The sequence below is a fragment of the Sinocyclocheilus rhinocerous genome, unplaced genomic scaffold (assembly GCF_001515625.1).
Source record: "Sinocyclocheilus rhinocerous isolate Xijiao unplaced genomic scaffold, SAMN03320098_v1.1 scaffold1426, whole genome shotgun sequence".
In the NCBI taxonomy this organism is placed as follows: Eukaryota; Metazoa; Chordata; class Actinopteri; order Cypriniformes; family Cyprinidae; genus Sinocyclocheilus; species Sinocyclocheilus rhinocerous.
In genome coordinates this window covers 357,573-377,352 of record NW_015630392.1, presented here as the reverse complement: position 1 = coordinate 377,352, position 19,780 = coordinate 357,573, and the positions used below count along the sequence as shown (strand labels likewise).

At 39.8% G+C, this 19,780-nt stretch overlaps 1 protein-coding gene across 1 annotated transcript in view; it reads left to right on the top strand.

The window, feature by feature from the left end:
• Nucleotides 1-19,780, top strand: part of LOC107740334 (zinc finger protein 423-like) — a 149,281-nt gene that overhangs the window by 2,110 nt on the left and 127,391 nt on the right. The gene's annotated exons all lie outside the window — the stretch shown is intronic.

The following is a 19,780-nucleotide window of genomic DNA, read 5'->3' as shown; positions in this document are numbered from 1 at the left end:
GGGTGGCCATGTGGCCCATATTAGTACCCCCTCCCCCAAATAATAACCAGTTTTTTGTTTTAATTAACGGCCGCAATCTGCATAGGTTCATCAAGAGAGAAAAAAATGGTCGTAAGTTTACATAGAGTGTAAATGGATAATATTCATGGTGGTTGAACTGAAAATACAACGTGTTAAGAATCGGTTATTGTCAGGGATATTTAACATTGACCGAGCCTGCTGAGTGCGGATCAATCTTAAACAATGTTGTTGAGTTGTTTAGGAGAGAGAGCAATCATTTCAACCCTGTAATCAATAACATAATATTGTTTTTATTTTGACCAGCTTTTATTTTTCGTATGCACAAAGTGAAATATTATTATATTTAAATATGCATCATCTTCCCCCCCCCCAATCATTAACTAATAATGTTTTTTGTTCTTCTGTTTTTTTCCCAAGGCATTTTCAAATCAAATGTTTTGTTGTATTGCAACAAATACTATTGCAATTTTCTATCGAGTATGCATTGGCCTGCTGCAGCACAGAGGTTTGGGGGGGTAAACAGTGATTGTATTGACTCAGCGATGCACGTCAATCAGAGGCCAATTAAATATGTAACCAAGGCTCGCTCTGTCCCTATCTCAGCCCAGCACCTTTAGCTTTGATTGCTATGCTCGGAGATTAGAATGGCACCAACAATATGTCTGAGTGTGGTATGCACAAAATCATTCATGTTTTTTTCTGTCCCGGTGTCTAGTGTATTGGCTCGCTCTTCCAGAGGTTAAGCTTGTTTGTCATTAATTTCTGCTTTGATATCTTCAAATCTGCAGGTGTTATGGCTGTAGAAAACATATGCAGGGGTTGCCCATTGTCACATTAGACCGGGGATTATTTCCCAGTAAAGGAAGTCATGCTCTCACGTCACATTACATTAGAAACTGATTGCCAGTGTTACTCACGCACGCAAAAGCGAGAGAGAGATTATTTAGAGAGGAAAAAGACAGCGAGCATTCGTCAGAGGGGGAGAGGGACCTGCGCTTATCAAAATATTATTTCTCTCAATTAAGCCCTTTTTAATGCGTGTCTATGCACTGAGTGCTTGGCTGTGGCATTCCTGTTTCATATCTCCACCGTCCCCATGAGTGTTTCATGCATTATGTAGCGATGATTATTACTTAATTACACATTAATAAATCCCCTTCATTTGCAGGACATTAAGAGGGGGATGAATGCACATGACAGGAAGGGAGACAGTGAGGGCACTTATTTCCATTTTTTTTACTGTTGTTTACAGTCAGTCAAATCAAATTGGACCTTTTATTCTAAGGAGGGGAGAAGACATTTGAGTAATGCTTGTTTGAAGCTCGCTGAGAATGAAATCTAATGGCATTATTCCCCCTCTGCCCACTGACACCAAAGTCTTTTTGGGTATGTGGTATTTGGATGAGTTTGTTCCTGGTTCACATGTTGAAATGTCTTTCAGGAATGCATTCAGCTCTTCCTGCAGAATACGTATCCTTTAGCAAGGGTTTCGATAGGGAATTGGGTAATTACTCGCTGTTTTGAATGTAAATTTTCAGACGTGCATTTCAACAACTGAGGCACTGAGGGAAGGAAGGGATTTTCATACACAGATACACAACATCGAGTTGTTTTTGCAGGGACATCTAGACTGCAAATAAGCATTTAAACATATTGTAATGTAATTTTCTAGTTTTCTTATATGAGATTTGAAGTTGTGGATTTTCCTATCTTTAAAGAACACTGCAGAGATTTTCTATTAGGTATTTCAGTGGTATTACTTTGAAAGACTCATCCTTACACTTTTTTTTCTGGGGGAGCTGTGCTACATGTTAGAGGATAAGAAAAGCAAAAAAGCAATGAAGCTGTAATTTGCTGTTGTGTTGATCTTTTTTGGTGTGTTTATGTAGCGGTACAGATCTCATCTTTCCTCCCTTTCTGTCATCATCTGGTTTTAAAATTAAATGGCTTTTTTATTGTCACCTAGACTTTTGGCAACAGCGCAGAAGTTTCATTGGTCAGTGGGCTGTTGTAAAATGTTGAAGTGAGTTACTATAGGGCTGCAGAGCAACAAATGAAGAGATCAGGGAATGAGAATCCCCAGCATTCTTATGCATCCGCATTTGTGTTTTTCATTTTGTGCTTTGATTGGTGTGCTGTTTCCAATTTTTTTGTGCACCTAATCACTCTATTGCATCTGTTGCACATTTTCAAATGATGGTTCATTGAGAATAAGTGATTATATTTATTTTTAGTCAATATTTTCATTCACTTTTCTGTTGTAGTCCCTGAAACATTTTTTTTGTTAAATATTTTCCTAATTATGTGTTTAATTTAACTTATAGTGATTTTTGCATTTTTTTTTTATTTTAGCTTTTTTTAACAAATGACAATAATAATCTGAAATTGAGAAAGCATTTGTTTCAGTTCTAGACTGTTTATGTGAAGATAGAGAGTGTAGTATTTGTTGTGTGTGTTGACTGTTAAGAGGGTGTGATTTTGAGGTAATGGGAGATGAACCACAAAATTGATTTTTATGCTCTTGCTTTTTTTGTTTTCATTGACTTCACAGCATGAACAATTAGTTAAACAACTCTAAAAGTATTTCATCAGAACCAGGAAAAAAATGTAATTGCGCACAGTTTGACAGCAGCTGAGGTCTTTTTTAATGGCTTTCTTTGGGTGTTGATGCGACTGGTATCATGATATTAAGAGGCACGTTTTTCTTCCGCTCTTTAACTTTCTTTTCAAGTCAAATAGTTATACCTTGCCGTATCTCGAAGCAGTGACCCCTATTGGTGTGGAGATCATGGCGTAATTCATCTGGTCTGTGATGGGAGGAAAAGGCGGGTGGGTTTGGATGTGGGTTTCTCCCCGGTGGACAGTGTGTCTGCCAGTGACAACTCCTTATCAGCAGCCTGCCTGCTAGTTTTGTGGGGAAGAATCTGTCTTAATGTAAGAGCTCATTCGTAGGCTCTGCCATTGTACCGGCTTAGCCACATGCTTTATCAGAAGGCCTGGGCTCAGTGGCCCGGAACCGGTGCTCACTGCGGACCCGCTCCATGCCACGCTTCACTTCTAAAGAGAAGGAGTCGCTCTGACGCCCGCTGTTATTAATTCTGTTTGTGTGGTTGGCATTCCCTGTGCCCCCCTCTTCTTTCCCCACCAAGCCTGCCAGCCAAGGCTCCCCTGTCAGGCCTTCCCGGAGGATCGTGGCCGTTCTAAGATGCTGCGCTCTGGAACCCGGATTGGGCTGCTGCAGAGGGCAGATTAAAACGTGCTGGAACAACGCACAGAGAAAGAGTCTCAAAGCTGCTCGTACCCATGTAGATTAAACATGGCAGCCATTTTCACCTAGTCCGCAGAGAACGTCGGAGACTTTTGTCTAGAAAGCACGTCGTGGTACATCTTGAAAGTATTCTTTTACATTTAGAAAATTAAGTTTGGTGACCTAGAATAGGAATTTGAGTGACGTTTCATATTGTAAGGCTCGTTTTATAATTTAGGCCTGTCAAACTGTCGATGTTATGAGGTAGGAGTGGGTTACTACTCCTACCTCATAACAAAAATTTGGGTTCAAAAATTTGGGGTCAGTAATATTTTTTTTTAAGGAATTAATGCTTTTATTCAGCAAGGACGCATTAAATTAAAAAATGGCTGTAAAGACATTTGTAATGTTATAAAAGATTCTATTTCATGTAAATGTTGTTCTTTTTAAACTTTCTATCAATCAAACAATCCTGAAAAAATGTTTCCACAGAAATATTAAGCAGCACTGATAATATTATTGATTATTGATAATAATAAAAATGTTTCTTGAGCAGCATATTAGAATTTATAAATTTTAAATCAGTGACACTGAAGACTGGAATAATGGCACTGAAAATTCAGCTCTGCCATCACAGGAATAAATTACATATTAAAATAGAATTTTTTTTGTAAAAATATTTCAGAATATTTAGACCCCAAATGTTTGAACAGTAGTTTATGTTAGAAGTTAGAAGTGTTTGTCTGTGTGTAATTGACTTTTCCTGATATTCAAAGATGCATTAACGCTCTTTCTCTACTCCTCTCTGGGTGGCTGCTCTACGACCCTGCCCCATCTCGCTGGGATGTACATTAAACATAAGGAAAGGGGGCAATTAGGCCCACTCTCTACACCTGGCTGATGCATATATTTATTGGCCTGTCTCCCTGCTGGACAGGCTTCAGGCCCTGGTCTGAGCTTTTTGGGGGTGGTGATTGAAGGACTGCAGAGGTCATTAATGAGGAGTGCTGGTGCTGGTTTGACCCCTGCTGTGCCCCCCAGAGTCGCCTCTGACCCCTCACCAGGTCATCTGGCCTCCCATGGCAGAGCGCTTAGGGAGTCCTAGACCAGTGAAGGACTGGTATAGCTGGAGGTGAAATGTTTCTATGTGTGTGTGTGTGTGTGTGTGTGTTCATGCATGTGCCCACGCACTGAGAAATCTCTTGAACGCTTGTGGCTCTCTCCAGAGCTGAACCTATCGATTTCACAAGGCCTAGAAAAGTTTTCTAGCAGCAAGAACAAAACTGCTAAAACAAAGATACGCTCACAGAGTTGAGCAGCCTTGCCCTTTCAAACACAGATGGAGTTTGACTCTGCAAAACGAAACTTTTGAGTAATTTGCAGAGTTCATCCAGAGTCAGAATGTCTGGCTGTACCTTGCTTCAGATCTTCTAGACAATTACGTTGGCGAATAAAGAGGCGTAATTGATTTGGCAGAAAGATAAAAGACGACTGTGACCCTTCACTTATCAATTAAAGTAGCTAGTTTTAAAAATACAGACATGGCTAATGATAGAAAAGCGGTGCTTGTCAGTCGGCTGTTTCGTCTTGGACAGATTATGTGTGTGAACCACGGGTCTCTGTGTTGGGTTAGTATGCCTTGATAAATTGATTTTAAGGCGTGAAACTTCTTTGCTTTATCCTGAGGCTAGTCTGGAACCTAGCATAGAAGCCTTTTTGGCTTAGACAGAATTAGCTCCTCATTGTAAAAGACCCTTGGTTCTGCTAGCCCGCCTGACTCCAGAGAAAGACGAGCCCTTGATCCTGGAGTCAGATGTGTTTTTCCTTATTTTTCTTCGTTTAATTCCCCGTCAAACAGCAAGTCAACCCCCCCCCCCTGCAAAGTCGGGGATAATAACCCGTGCAAACAGCGGGGCTATACTGAAGAAACAATTAAAGTCGCTCTTCGTTCGAGAGCGCTCGCACACACATACACTTACAAAGGGAGAATAAAAGGGAGGGGAGACAATAAAAAAGCAGAATAAAGTAATTTACAAAACAGTTGTTCTTCTACGACGTGTTCATTTGTTAGTTAAAAGTCAGGTTTTTCCATTGTGTGCAGTTCACTTAGCATGTGTGCTTTTTTGGAGGGCTGCTCCTGTATTCAAGAAGTTCCCAGAGGAACTGAATGAGGCAACGAGTGATTATTACACTGTTCTCTCTGACTTCTCTCTGTTCACCTCATCTCACCTCACTTCTCATCCTACTGCCTGACTGTACAAGCTCAAGGTTAGAAAAATGTATATTAAAATAAATTTATATTGCATTGTTATTTTTATATAAAAATAAAAACTTTTTTTAGAAAAATAAATATATATAATTTTTGTTTATATTATCTAAAACATTTATATTATGCAAAACATTCCATGGTGCAGGTCATATTTAAAAAACATTTTCTGATCATAATATAATGGTGAAGAAAATCACGGTGTATTAAAACTGAGTGTTGCAGTGAGTCATGCAAGTAAATGAAAGTCCAGTGGGTTTGCGCCATGCAGGTAAATTGTGTTTTCAAACTAACACTTTATAAATGATGGGATATACTTTTATATTTTAAATCTTAGGCCTATTACTCCATTGCATATGGAGTAATACTTAAAAATGGGGGGTTGGGGAATATGGCACAGCAATTAACAGTATAAATTAAAAAGGGCACTTCATGTCAAAAAAGACTGATAAGAAAGTGGAGAAAATGGGATGATTTAGACTCAAAACTGTGTCCCTGTGTGCACAATGGCTCTTATGTGTCATATGCATGTGCGTCACCCACTGCACCATGGCTCTGACAGGCTGTTTATTTATAAAAGTAGCAATTTTCCCTCAAAATCTGTGTTTTAGATGGTTTGTTAGAGTATGTGAGAGTTTTCTGGTGCTTATCTGGCAGTGTTGTGTCAAGAGAGCGGACTCGAGCCACATTTATGGAGGTGTGTAGAAGCAAATTCACATCCACTTCTCTCAATTCAATTCACATGCACATACACAATTGATCATGCATTTCAACGCGGCTGACGTGTGTATGTTTGTGTTAGAGCACTGCCAGAGAGATGGAATGCACTCCAAACTGTGTCAAAACGCTCGCCATATCCAAACCAAATCAGTTAACCTTATGTTATATCTCGTCGGCTTAGTCCCCAGGTAAAGTTCTCCATACTACAGCCACAGCGTGTATTTAATCATCCATCTGCCGGCGCTCAGACGTGTGTGTGTGTGTGTGTACGCCGTGGGCTGCTTTGATAGGTGTGTATCTGTGTTGTTGTGGTTGAATGGGATGATGATGGGGAAGAGAGTCTCTTTCAGCTACTGCAATACAAAAAAAAATCCAGGGCCAAGAGAAGTGCGCAGAAATTATTAACCATCCACACACTCGCGCTCCCAATTCTTCTTTATTCTCTCTTTCCTGCTCAGCTTCTCTTGCCTAATAAATGCTTCATGTCACCATCAAACAGGGCCCGACTTGCTCCAGGAGAGGCAGAGAGAGGGAGCGGAAAGAAAGAGAATTGGAGATCGCGGGGCGTGGGGGTTGTGTACTGTGGGGCCTTAGTGTTGATGGATGGATAGATGGATGGGTGGATGGACAGATGTTAAAAATGTAAAGTTTTGACCGGTTCTGTAGTGATGGACAGGGGACCAGGCTGTCCGATTCTCTTTCTTCTATCTGGATCCAGCTCGATCATTAAACTCTGATAAAATCCGATATCAGAGGTTTTGCACCACACTACCTTGAGGCATAGTGTAAAACGCAATACTTTACACATTGGTTCTGGAGTAATCAATCCGTAATTGGTTGGAACACTTTAGTCCAAGTAAGTGTTATTTTATGGTTTCTTTTATTGACAGTAACAGAAGTAACAGTGTGTTATGTAATCACAATTAGTGGGTAAAGGGTTAAAAAGGGTTGTTGACTTCTATAGTATTTTTTTTCCATATTATGGAAGTCAGTGGCTGATGTCAACTGTTTGGTTACCCACATTTTTCAAAATATCTTCTTTTGTGTTCAACAGAAGAAAAAAATCATACAGGTTTGGAAAAACATTAGGGTGAGTAAATGATGACAGAATTTTCATTTTTGGGTTAACTATAATTTATTAACTAACAAATGCAAAAGAAAAACTCTCCCTTCCTCATAATGTACAAGTGATTTTCATTAAAAGTAACTTAAGTAGCATAATCAATAATCTATCTAACACTAACTTTTTGTAGGTAACAAGTATGATTAAATCTCTACTTCATTAACGTGTTTAATTACATGTTTAAATGTATACCTTCTATTTATTTAATTTTAATAAATGATTTTATTTAATATAATGTTTTAGAATGCCGATTATTCAATCTATTTATTTGATGACATAAAAGACACTCTGTAGAAAGTAATGTAACTTTTTATCTATGTTTTGAGACTGAGTTCTTTAAAAATTCTCATACTAGAAAGGAAGACCCTTGAGGTCAAGGACTGAGCGTTATCCCCCCAAACGCACACACTTTCCTTCTATATCTTGTGGTCATGTCCTATAATAGGGGTCGCTGTAAGTGTGGGTAGAGTTCATTTAATAAGAACCCCTCCCACAAAATCCCCATACACAAACAAACATGTGCTGGCACGGTCTCTGGCGGTCTAAACAAACAGTAGCAGGGTCTCAGAAGGAGCGTGATTGCAGAGTTAATCTGTCCTCTAGTGATGCAGGCTGGCCGCAAAGCTCCTTGAGAGAGGGACACATTGTACTGCCTAATCAAGTCTGTATCAAACTAAATAATGCTGTAGCGTGAAATTGGAAGCCGAAGTCAAAAAGCACTCCCCAGCCTGTACTACAGGATAAGGCAATTAAGACTCTCTCTCTCTCTCTTTTTCTCTTTCTCGTTCTTCCTGTCTCCTGAGCAGTCAGGCTATACTCTTATGTCTTTGTGTGAAACAGGCCTGTTCTCATTCTTCCTCCTGTTCGGTTGATGATATTGTTGGTGGTGTACTGGGACCATCTATTTCTGGAGGGTCCCGAAGGCACTGTGATCCAGGGAGGCCGTCCTCCTCCTAGGTCAGGGGCGTTCGGCACGGGGCCCTCCACCTGCCAGAGGGTGTAAAGCAGGCATTTTGGTCGTTTTGTCTCCTTGAGTACTCTACAGATAAATCAATGGAGTACTTGGGGATCTGCGCTGTTGTGCATTGTTGATATCTTTAGCAAAATGTTATGCTGTTTTTTTTTTTAAATCACAAGGCATGTCAAGTTAAAAGTGCTTCTTTAAAAAACAACAACAATAACAAAAAAACTATTTCAGTAAAAATGCATCACAAGACCCCTGCATTCTGTTCTATTTATTTGCTCTCCATCTAGATATCTGCAAAGTGTTCTGAGGGAAAACATCCTAATTCTTGCAATTTTGTCAATGTGTACAGATATATTCTTCAAAGGCCAAATTTTCCAATTAAAATTTGAGGAAGGCCAAAGATCTATCAGTGAATATTTCAATCTTTGTATTTGTACTTTATTCATCCCAAAATGTAAATTGTCATCATTTAAAAAACTGTATGACTTACTTTCTTTTGTGGATACTTTGAATGGGTTTTTTGTCCATACAGTGGGAGTCAATGGGGTCCAATGTTTTCTCCTCCTTCAAAAAGTCTTCTTTTTATGTTTCGCATATGAGGTTAGTAAAAGACAGAATTTTCATATTTGGGTCAACAACTTTTTATTTTTGACATGCAAAATAAGGCTAAACACCCTTAATAAGGTGTTTATTAGCATTGATGTGATATTTTGAGATTTTAAGGGCAACGCTTATAAGCTTTTAAGATACTGAGGAAAAATAAGATCTGCTAAAGCCAAAATATTTGACAGAATCAACCCAAACAAAACTGATTTAATTATGTTCAGGATTGAGAATGCTGACTCTGTTGATTGTTTTATTTTTATTTTTATTTATTTTTATTTTTAAGAACAAAAAAGACAACATGTATTGTGCACATGAACCTGCAACTGTTGTTGTTCTTTTTTTAAAAACAGTAATTAGTCCATAGCTGAGTTATTTGCATAAGTGGATCTGATTGGATTTAGGCGATCCAATGGATCTGATTGTGCAGCATTTGGCCTGAGGGCTGCTAGTTGAACATCCAATGGGCTGTCTGATGAACTGCTGAAAATAATGCAGTACCAGTCAAAACTGAACATTTGACTACTTTATGACCTGTTTGCATGTAGTCAATGCTGAATTTCTAATTGGTTGTAAAATGTTTTGAATTTTGAAAGTCCAGTCATGGAATTATTGTGCTTGCATGATCGTTTGTTGTGGTCACTTTCGAGTTTTAATGCCCATTCTTAGTGAAGGGGGATTTTAGACAAGGTGGGACATGTGTGGTGGTTTCGGGCTTTGCCATTGCTGTCCCCATCGCAGCCGCCCACCCGTCCCGTCCCTGTTTGATGGCATCATGGCGGGAAGAACGTGATTATGGTGCTCTCCCTAGTGAGCAGCGATCTGAACCTTGTGTCACAGTCGCTGACAGCCCCACACAGCCGACGGGATTTAATCATGTCTGCTCTCTCTCCATGTTCTCTCTTTTCCTTTTTTCACTTTATATCACTCAGACTCAGCTTCTCTCAGCCTTCCTCGATCCTTCTCTCTCTCTTTCTCTCTCTGCACAGGTATATTGGAAACATTTTTCCTCTTGTCTTTGACAGGCGAGACAGATGAAAAACAAATTTCAGATCTGATCTGAGCGCCCCTTTAATCTTTGACTATGTTTTCTGCTAGTGAACACCGTAGCTCCGCTGTGCTCTTACGTGTATGTGTGATGCCGTTGTGGTTTACGTTTTTCTTGAATCTTTGAGTTGGAGAATGTGCCTGGGTGCGTTTCTAAGCACATTTGTGCCTCTGAGTGTGTGTTTATGAGAGTGAGTGTGTTTAGAGTCAAAGAGTGTCAAGATAAATATATAAACTTCAGTGTTCTGCACTGTGTTGAAAGACAGAATTGTGGTAAACTGATAAGACCCTGACTGCATCTTTTACTGTGTGTGTGTGTGTGTGTGTGTCTGTGTGAGAGAGAGAGAGGGGAATGCAGAGGAAGAAGGAGAGTTGACACTGTACCCAGGGCTTTCCTCAGGAAACGGCTGCTGACGGCCTTTAGCCAGAACCTCGCATCGCACGGCCAGGAATGTGCCATGTGTGCGGCGAGGAGGGAGGAGTGTGAGAGACAAAGAATGTGTCTACATGTGTGACTTTGTGTCTTTTTTTAATGTTTGTGTCTTCATGCTGGTAAATGCTATGATTTGGACTGGCATCACGGTGAAGGGTGTAATTTCTGGGACAGTAGTGACGAAAAACAGAATTGCAAATGTAATGATTAGTTTCAAATTATATTATATTATATTATGCTAATTTTTTCATTTCATGTCACAGCTCAGGATAGTCACGCTTTTAAGTTTATGGATAGCCTTTTCCTGTCATTTCAGACTTCCTTGCTTTGGACAAGCAGATAGTCCTGCCTGAAACTCATACTAGGCCTATACGTTAAGGTAATGTTGCTGTGTTGAGTCATTCAAACAGAGTAGTGTTTTGAAAGTGTTTTAACCCACAATAGTCATTTCTGTTCATTAAACTATGATAGGATAAAATATTATAACATCAAAAAATTAAAAATAATTTTTAAGCTAAAGAAGCTAAATATGTTTTTCTTTCAAGGCTTTGACTGAAAAGATATTGTTAGATTACACTAGAACATGTTGTATTTGCACTTCTCTGTGCGGCATTTTTTTTTGTCTGTCTCATCTCCATCTTCCTTCACATCAGAGGTGTTGTGGATCTCTAGCTGGCTCTTGTAAAAACATCAAAGTTACCTTCACTTCAAGCATTCTCGCAAACATGCAGCACACCTTAACTTATGTGAAGGAGAGACAAAGAAAGAGATAAAGAAAGAGAAAGATAAAGCACAGAGAAATAGAAAGCACAACACTCAAGTCTCTTCTGACCCGAGCCGTCCAAGTTCTCCCAAGAGCACCAAAACTCAGGAAGACAACACAAGTGCTTTTGCCATCCTCCCACTCTTGTATCTGCTCTCTTTTTTCCCTATACACCATTTCCTTCTTTTACAGTGTTGACTTCCTGTCCCTCAGTCCTCTAGATTTCTTTGCTTAGATTCACTGGTTAGGGTCATGATGTATATGAATGAGTATTGAACACAAACATGGTAAGCACTGTATAAAATAACCATTTCCAGTCTGGTTGGCTGGCATTTTCACTTACATTTAGCTTAGTTTTTTTTGTCTGCTAAATATATATTTATGTCTGCTAAATAATTTGTACTTAATTTTTCATTTATTTTTATTTAAATTTTTTAATTAATCCCAGCATCTTGAGTAGGGATGCACCGAATGTTCGACAACCGAAATTATTCGGCCAAAAATAGCGGAAAAAGCTCTTTTGGTGTTCGGGGTTCGGCCGGAATAAGCGGAAAGACCAAATAAATTGTACCGAATAATGATGTGACGTGATCAAATAGAGGCGCGCTCTAATGCAGCAAACATGACGGCAGTGTGGAAACATTATAGCTGTCCGAGAAAGACGCAAAAATCATTACAAGCACCGACAGCGAGAGACTGTTTAGTACTGCATCGCATGTCTTCGATGAGAAGAGGAAGGGTGGTTGTTGCTGGTTACTGTATGATGATTGAAATCGCGAAATGCCCTTAAACAATTAAATAAACTGTTTTCTAATACACGCACGAATTGCATGTATTCTGACAGCGCTGCACGAACTCGCGGCAGCAGGGTTCAAAGTCCAAAGTGCGAGGAAAATCTGCACTGAAACAGTGTTACTCGTCAGCTGCTCAGTAACATTTTTATGAATTTTTACAAGGCATGTGACAATGCGATACATGCAACAAACGTCTTCCCAAATTTGTAATGAGAATCATTTGTCAACATAAAGAAGCACTGAGGTCTTCCTGCGGGTTTCTGCCAAAATAAAAGCTGAGAAAAAGCAAGAACCTCATCAACATTCATAAATGTTATTATTGTAATTTTACTGTTGTTCTGTAAAATAAAATAATAATGAAAATACGGCTCCAGCGCAGATGAATCTAATGTTCTGAAGAGTATGTGTGGCAGTCAGTCACTTCACCAGTGTGGATATTCACTGTACTTCGCAATCACGAACATCAGCATTGGTGACTATGAGTATAGTATGTATTAGCGTGTAGATGTCAATTTCTGCAGTCTAATCTAATTGTCATACTCTTGGAATTTCATATTAGGAAATTCTTATGTTTACAGACGTGACGTAATGACGCAGTGCCATGCTCTAATTTCCCGCGAAAACCTACCTGTACCACTTAAATTAGAAAACATTATTATAGGCTAACCGTTGTGAATCGGGCTAAAGTAAGGTGATAGTTTCTAACACTGACTGATTATGTACTTGCTCAAATATTGATTTCGGATCATTTTTAACCAAAAAAAGTTACAGACTGCAGCTTTAAGTTGTGTTTTATTGGTATAATGTCTGCTAGAATGTTAAAAAATGTTCAGTGTTAAGTAAATATTTTTAAATTGTTGTTTTGTAAATGATTTTTTCTTTGAAAAGCAAGACAAAACAGTAAAAAGCACATTTTGGCTATTTAATTTATGCAATGGTGAAAAAATGGGAAAAACATGAAAAACCGTATTCGGCCTTCGGCCCAGTGTTTTATTTTGTTCGACTTTGGCCAAGAATTTTCATTTCGGTGCATCCCTAATCTTGAGTCATAGGTAGGTTTTTGAACCATTCATTCATTTTTTCCAGTGCAGTATATTATTGTGGTATAATTAATTTCAAATAACTGCCTTTAAACAGAACTGTGCTAGTTCGATTTAAATATGTGACTAGTGTCGCCATATGTGTCCTCTGCATTTTTAGAGTGATGTAGTGGTGAGGCTTCGGTTTGGGTCCAGTCAGTCCTTATTGTGTCCCTTTACCATGTAAGCCTCGGTTCCCCCCCACCCCCCTCCTTTGGCGTGTTTTTGGCCAGTGCTGCTGGTTTGTGTTTTTAAGGCCATTTTGTGCAGCGGAGCAGTTTCAGTGCTGATAAAAGTATTTGGTTAATCAGCTTCCCTTGCCGTCCCTCGGCCTAGGTTTGGAGGACAGGCTATTGAAGTTGAAGCCCTTGTGGGAAAAGCCCAGGCTGAGAGATTGGCACGGTGCGCTACCAATGTTTGACCTGTGAGATGCAGCTGGCAGCCAATGCGTTCGGATTGCGAGGGTCTGAGGGCAAGGCTGTCAGCTGCGTCCCGTCCAGCAGGAAATGCCTGTACCGCCCTCACGGGCCAGCCTCCAAAGCCTTATTGGACACAGTGACCCAGTTGAGCGATAAGGGCCTAGCAAAACTCCCGCTGTCCACGCTTCCGTGCCGTGCTCGGGGAATACTCATCCCTGTCACTCCATCTCCGCTGTCATTCCACTGCAACTAGAGAGTGTGTGTGTGTTTTCAGGGGCGGAGCTGTCACAGAATCCGGCCGCATTCAAAACAGCCCTGGCTACAGGGAAGGAGTGAAAGAGAGACATAGACATATTGAGGAAACGGGCTCCTCCTCCTGCTGTCAATGCTAGTGTGTTGGTGACAAATGGCTGCCTGAGTGTAAATATTAGTTTTTTTATGCCACATCTCTTGCTGTCAGGATGGCAGCGTTTGTTTAGATGGTGATATTTTGTAGGTGTGGGAATCAGCAGGGACCTGGTGATACAATATTACAGTATATTGATATCCGGATGTATGACTCTTCATGTAGTGTATAATTGCAATTCAAACTTCAAACAATCAGTTTTTTACTTCATTGTAGAGTGATTTAAATAAATTCATTATACGTTATATACAGGGTCTGTACTGATTTCTATAAAATGAAATGAGTTGTAGACTTATAAATTATGTTTAAATTATATTTAGAAATGTTATATATTTAAGTTAAACTATTTCAGTTTAGAAATGTTATATACATTTTTATTAAAAATTGCTTAAATGTATTTACTATATAGACTATAAATGTAATATTTATTTATATTTTTGAAATGTTATTTGATTTATATATTTATTTTAAATAATGGACTTATTTATAAACTTTATATTTGTTATAGTCTTATTTATATTATTATATGAGTTATAGACTAATTTCTATTTTTTAAATTATATTTAGAAAATGTATTTTTATTTTATATTTATTTTAAGATCAATCGGACTTTTGGGTCACTTGCCTTTTTGTGGTGGTCATTCTGCTGCAATGATGGTTGCTACCTGCAGCCATTGCCAAGGTCCAGCGGACTGTGTTGCGCTTATCGCTGTAGTAAACACACACTAATATTGTATACTATACAGAATGAGCAATACATTTCAGCTCAAGGTATTTGTGTGTGTTTATGTGCTGCGGCCACCATTTGTGTGTATGTGTGTCCATTCTCCATGTAGTCGAGTCCCCTCTTTTGAATGGCTTCATACCGCTGTGTCTGGGTATTGATCTTCGGTGGTTGCCTGTGATGTGTGTAGTGCTTACGGGAAAGAGCGTATGTATTTTTATATGCATGTTGGCAGGAGTGAATTGCACCATTCAGAGAGCAGGCCTATGAGCGGAACTATCTTGGGTGTGTTTGTGCCCGCGTGTGGTTGAGTAAGTGCATGGGCTTCTTTTAGCATGCTTGCCTCTCTCCGATCGCGCTCGCGCGCGCGTGTGTGTGTGTGTGTGTGTGTGTGTGTTTGTATGTGTATCTGTTCTGGCTCAGGTACGCCTCCCCCCTTTGTGCTGCAGCAAGATGACAGTGTCTCTGGAGGTCTGCAGGCCAGCGTCTGGAGATAGCCGTGCGTGTTCCCGTCATTCTCCCTGCTATTAAAAGCTATTAAGCCATGCAGAACAAGTCAGGCTTTTATCTATTATTAATTATCTGTAAATGAAAGACACTCTGCCTCTCCTTCTCCCGCTCTCCCTCTCTCCTTCATGGCGAGACTGTTCGTCAGTATAGGATGACCGTTAAGGGGTCATTAACCCAGAAACATGGCAGTGATGGACAGCATGCTGGATCTCTTCATATATAATGTGTTTTCTCCATCCCGGAGAACAGGGGTGACGTGAAGCCACACATAGCGGCCATTAAATCAGCCCTACTGCAGGACTTGCGGGATGCCTCTGATTTCCTTTATTAAATGTTGATTACCTCGCCTTATGCTTTTTAACACCGGGTTCAGTGGTCGAAAGGGTGCCTATTGACTGGGGTTGGGTTCATCAGTAGGCCCAGATGGAGACTGCAGACTTTTTTTGTGTGCTGTGGCAAAAATATTAATCACAATTAATTAATTACGACAAAATTTGTTCAATATTTGCATCTATCTATCTATCTATCTATCTATCTATCTAACGTTCTATCTATCTATCTATCTATCGTTTTATTGTTCTATCTATCTATTGTTCTGTTTATCGATCATTCTGTCGTTCTATCACTGTTTATCTGTCTATCGTGCAATCTATCAATCTATTGAGCTGTCGATCTATTGATCTATTATTCTATCTTTGAAGCAAAAACAGAATGGTTTGAGTTTTGTGAAACTATGCATAAAAAATATCTGTATGAAACAGAAACAGCAGAGCTGAATGAGACGCAGATTCACTCTCTGCCAGCAGGTGGCGCTTACAGCGTTTTCTTGGTTTCCGCTGTAAACAAAGCAGCGCTGCACTTATGAACTTTAATATGCAGGGCTCCAGACGGCGAAAAACTGCGTTTAGAGTATACTCACCGCGTCAGCACGAGCGCGAAGGTGCGCGCAGCAAAAATGACGCGTATATTGAGGAAACGATGATATACGCGGAAGTCAAGTCAAGCATGCAAGCACTGTCACCGTTAGTTTTACTTTTCTTTTTGTTTTCATTTTGAAAAGCTAGTTATCTTTGCTGTTTACCTCATGTTACGCTATGGAGGCTCTCTTTTATTTATTTATTTGATTCCTCTGTGTTTGCTAAACGTTCTGTAATTTATTAGTCAGCATATAATACAGCATTTGGTGTGTGCCATGCCTCATCTTATTTGTTTTTGTTAATAAACGTTTTGTAAGCTAGTTTGTCATTGTATCTTACTGATTTATTGTTGTTGTGCTTTTTGATTAAGAATAACAATGAATCCATCTTTTGTTTTAGTCTTAAAAAATGAAAGGTGTGTAGATGTATGTAAGCAAAACAGTGACAACAAGATCGCGAATTCGAAAGTGAAAGCATCCGAAGCCCGCGGCTTAACACAGCAAAAGAGAAACTCCCATTCACAAAATTCAAATCACAAATAATACTACTGATGTTAAAGAACGGGTTGAATGTTAACAACTTTCGTTTCCATTTAACTAACTATGATAAAAGTTCATCAGCATGCATTGAATAATCCCATGTTGTAGCGCAAATAAAAAAAATATATACAGTATATTGCGACCAAATCATGTGCTCGTGCGACCAGCTGAGAAAGTTAGTTGCAAAAGAGCGACCAGTGGGAAGAATGAGTCTGGAGCCCTGATATGCATTATACAGAGGCAAGAGGAAAAGAAAAAATACCATTGAAAGACAGTAAGCTCCCCTCAGACATACATTCATATAAACTCCTACCCCTAACTGAATAGCGATTTGTTTAGCATCTCAACCGATTTGAATCGTCACATATTTAAATCGATTTTCAACCGGCTCGCGGTTAATCGTTACATCCCTAATCTATCATTCCATCTATCGCTCTATGAATACGTCCATCCATCTATTGTTGTAATTACAATATTTTCTGAAAATTCACTAAAAACTGAAATTGACATGACTGATTTTACACAACAATACAGTATTTGGCCAAGCAAGCGTGGTTATGAATTATTGGCTGAAATCTTGGTCTATTAAACTAACCAAAATCACAAAAAAATATACCAAATATTCATTTAATAATAGCATTTACAAATAATCCTAGCAGACAAACCTTTCATTGTTATTATTACTAGCTGTTAACTAGGTATGCGTATTTCAGCTTATCCAGTCATATTTTAGACCCTGTAGTCATTTTACCATATCGCCACCATTCGCCACCAACAAGGCTTTTCTTTTGTAATTTCTTTAATAATGCATGCCATAACCCCAGAAATCACCACTACTCTGTGTGTGTCACACATGTTTTTTGTGATGATGTTTGTGCCACATGTTGGACAGGAGGAGATCAAACGCCCCACACTCAGAGCTGTGGACCCCGACATGATTAATCCAGAGCAAGCATGTGTGTGCGCGACAGTCTGTGGCCCGGTCTCCCAATTCTTAGGGACAAGCAGTAGGCCCCCGATTGTGATGCGTGATGTTGCGGTGGCAGCCATTGGCCCTGCGTGGGCCCATTCTAATGAGGGGGCCGGACCACAGTGCATTCTGGGCCCAAAAAGCTCGCCGCTGGACACTAATCCCAGGGTGCCGTGGAGCTGTTTTGTACTGACAAAATCACACACGCTTTGCTCAGGAAGTAGCACGCACACACTCGTACACAAATAAGGCAGGAGCACAAAGACACAGGGGTATGAACCCATTCAAATGCATGGGCTCAAACACGCACAGGGCGCACGCACATACACACACACACTGAGCTGCAAATGGGGGGCTGCTAATGGCTTCCAGTGGGAGAGAAGGAGAGCAAGGCTTTATCCCTTAAGTGTAGAAGACTTAATCATACAGAATGGCCCGGGGCCAGTAGCAGGGCTGTACAGCACGCCCCTCCACACACGCATTAGGTATTCTGCAGCTGAATCTCCTGCAGACGGCTGCAGCAGAGCCAGACCCAGGTGAGACTTCCTCTGAGCGCTCGCTCACTCACTTTCTCCCTTCCCTTCCATCTCTCTCTTTTTCTCTTCATGTCAAACACATACCAACAGTGGTCCACAAGAGCTTTTCATTGTAATGTCATTGGAGGTGCGTCTGCATAATATTCTCACCCTCCCTCCGCCCATCTATTAGTCTTTTTGTCTCTCTCAAAATGTATATTCATACAAGCCCTACTAGCATGACTGTTTAAATAACAATCTCTCTTTTCCGTCATTGCGCTGCAGTGCGATGCCAATCTTTGAAGCTTTACCTGCAATGTGTGAGACCCTTAATGGGAGAAGCAGGGGGCCGGCGTGCATGTGTGTGCGTGTTAGGGTCCGCATATGCACGTGTGCTCGTTAAGGACCCTCACAGCATCAGGTCTGAGGGCGAGGATGTTTCTTCTCACTGGGTTAACCGATGCGATCTCATTCTTTGTATGCGCAGCATCTCCTTGTTGTCGGAATCTCTCACTCACGGTGAAACGCATCCCTGATTTGATAACGTGGTGGATCCTGATGGAATTCCTCTTCGGTTCAGGAGGAGTGTGTTCAGGTAATCCTGCTAGTCACAACGACAAGGGTTATATAAACAGATGCTAACCGAATTCACCCCCAGTTCCCCATTTTTCTTACCGTGGTTATGTCTGGGGGGGAATTTGATGCGAGTTTCATGCTTGTCGAGCCTCTTACGGGCAGCTATCCACACTTGCTTTCTTTTTGTATAGCTCTACGTTAAATAAACCCCTGTAGCAACAATTGCTGTTTTGTTCTTTCTATTTTTTGAAGACTTTTTGACACTTTTTTTCTCACAGTGGGAGATAAGACAGGAAATTATGAAGGAAAAGGGAATCAGGAAATATATTGCAGGGCTCTACGCTTACTTTTCTTTTTAGGAGCGCTTGTGCTCCTAATTTAAAAGATTTAGGAGCACGGTCAAAAATTTAGGAGCACCTTCTAATCAGTAATAAAAAATTCTGAAAAAAAAAATGTACCTTCCCATTACGAGGTGATATTTGAATCCTTAAAGTGATTTACAGGGAATTTTGTTTTTACCTTTGTAATGACAGTTTTCTAACTTTATTAAAAGTATGTCATCTTTTATGTCAAATTCATAAAAATATATTTATAAACTTTTTAACATATCTAATTAAAACAACAGAATAAAAACAAGTAGAATAAGAATAAGTTACCAATCAAATGAAATCAGTATTTAAGAAATACATTTATGCTACAGTTGGCACAGAAGAACACACAAGTGGTGTGTATTTTCAGACGTTTAATGAGGCTCAGAGGTCGCATGAGTGCAATTAAATTCATAAATTCATGTTGAGCGAACGGCTGAAGTACGTGAAAGTACGTGACTGTGTTTATGAATGGGTAATTGAATCATTGACTCACTAGATTCATTTAAAAACACAGTTCATTCGTAAACGAAACACCGCTGTGTTTGAATCGAGATGCGCAGCGGCTCAGCTGTTACTTTGTTTGAAACTATTTTCGTTGACGAAATAGAGCCAAATAAGGCAAGTGTGTTGTTGTCAGACAATATAAGTCACCTAATATTAACTTCTTGTTTAATTAACTGTTGTATTAAATCAATATCACATTTGCAAACTCCCTTGATAATCATTAAAAGCTGTCACTCATCTTAGTTCATCGCGATCTCACAAAACTC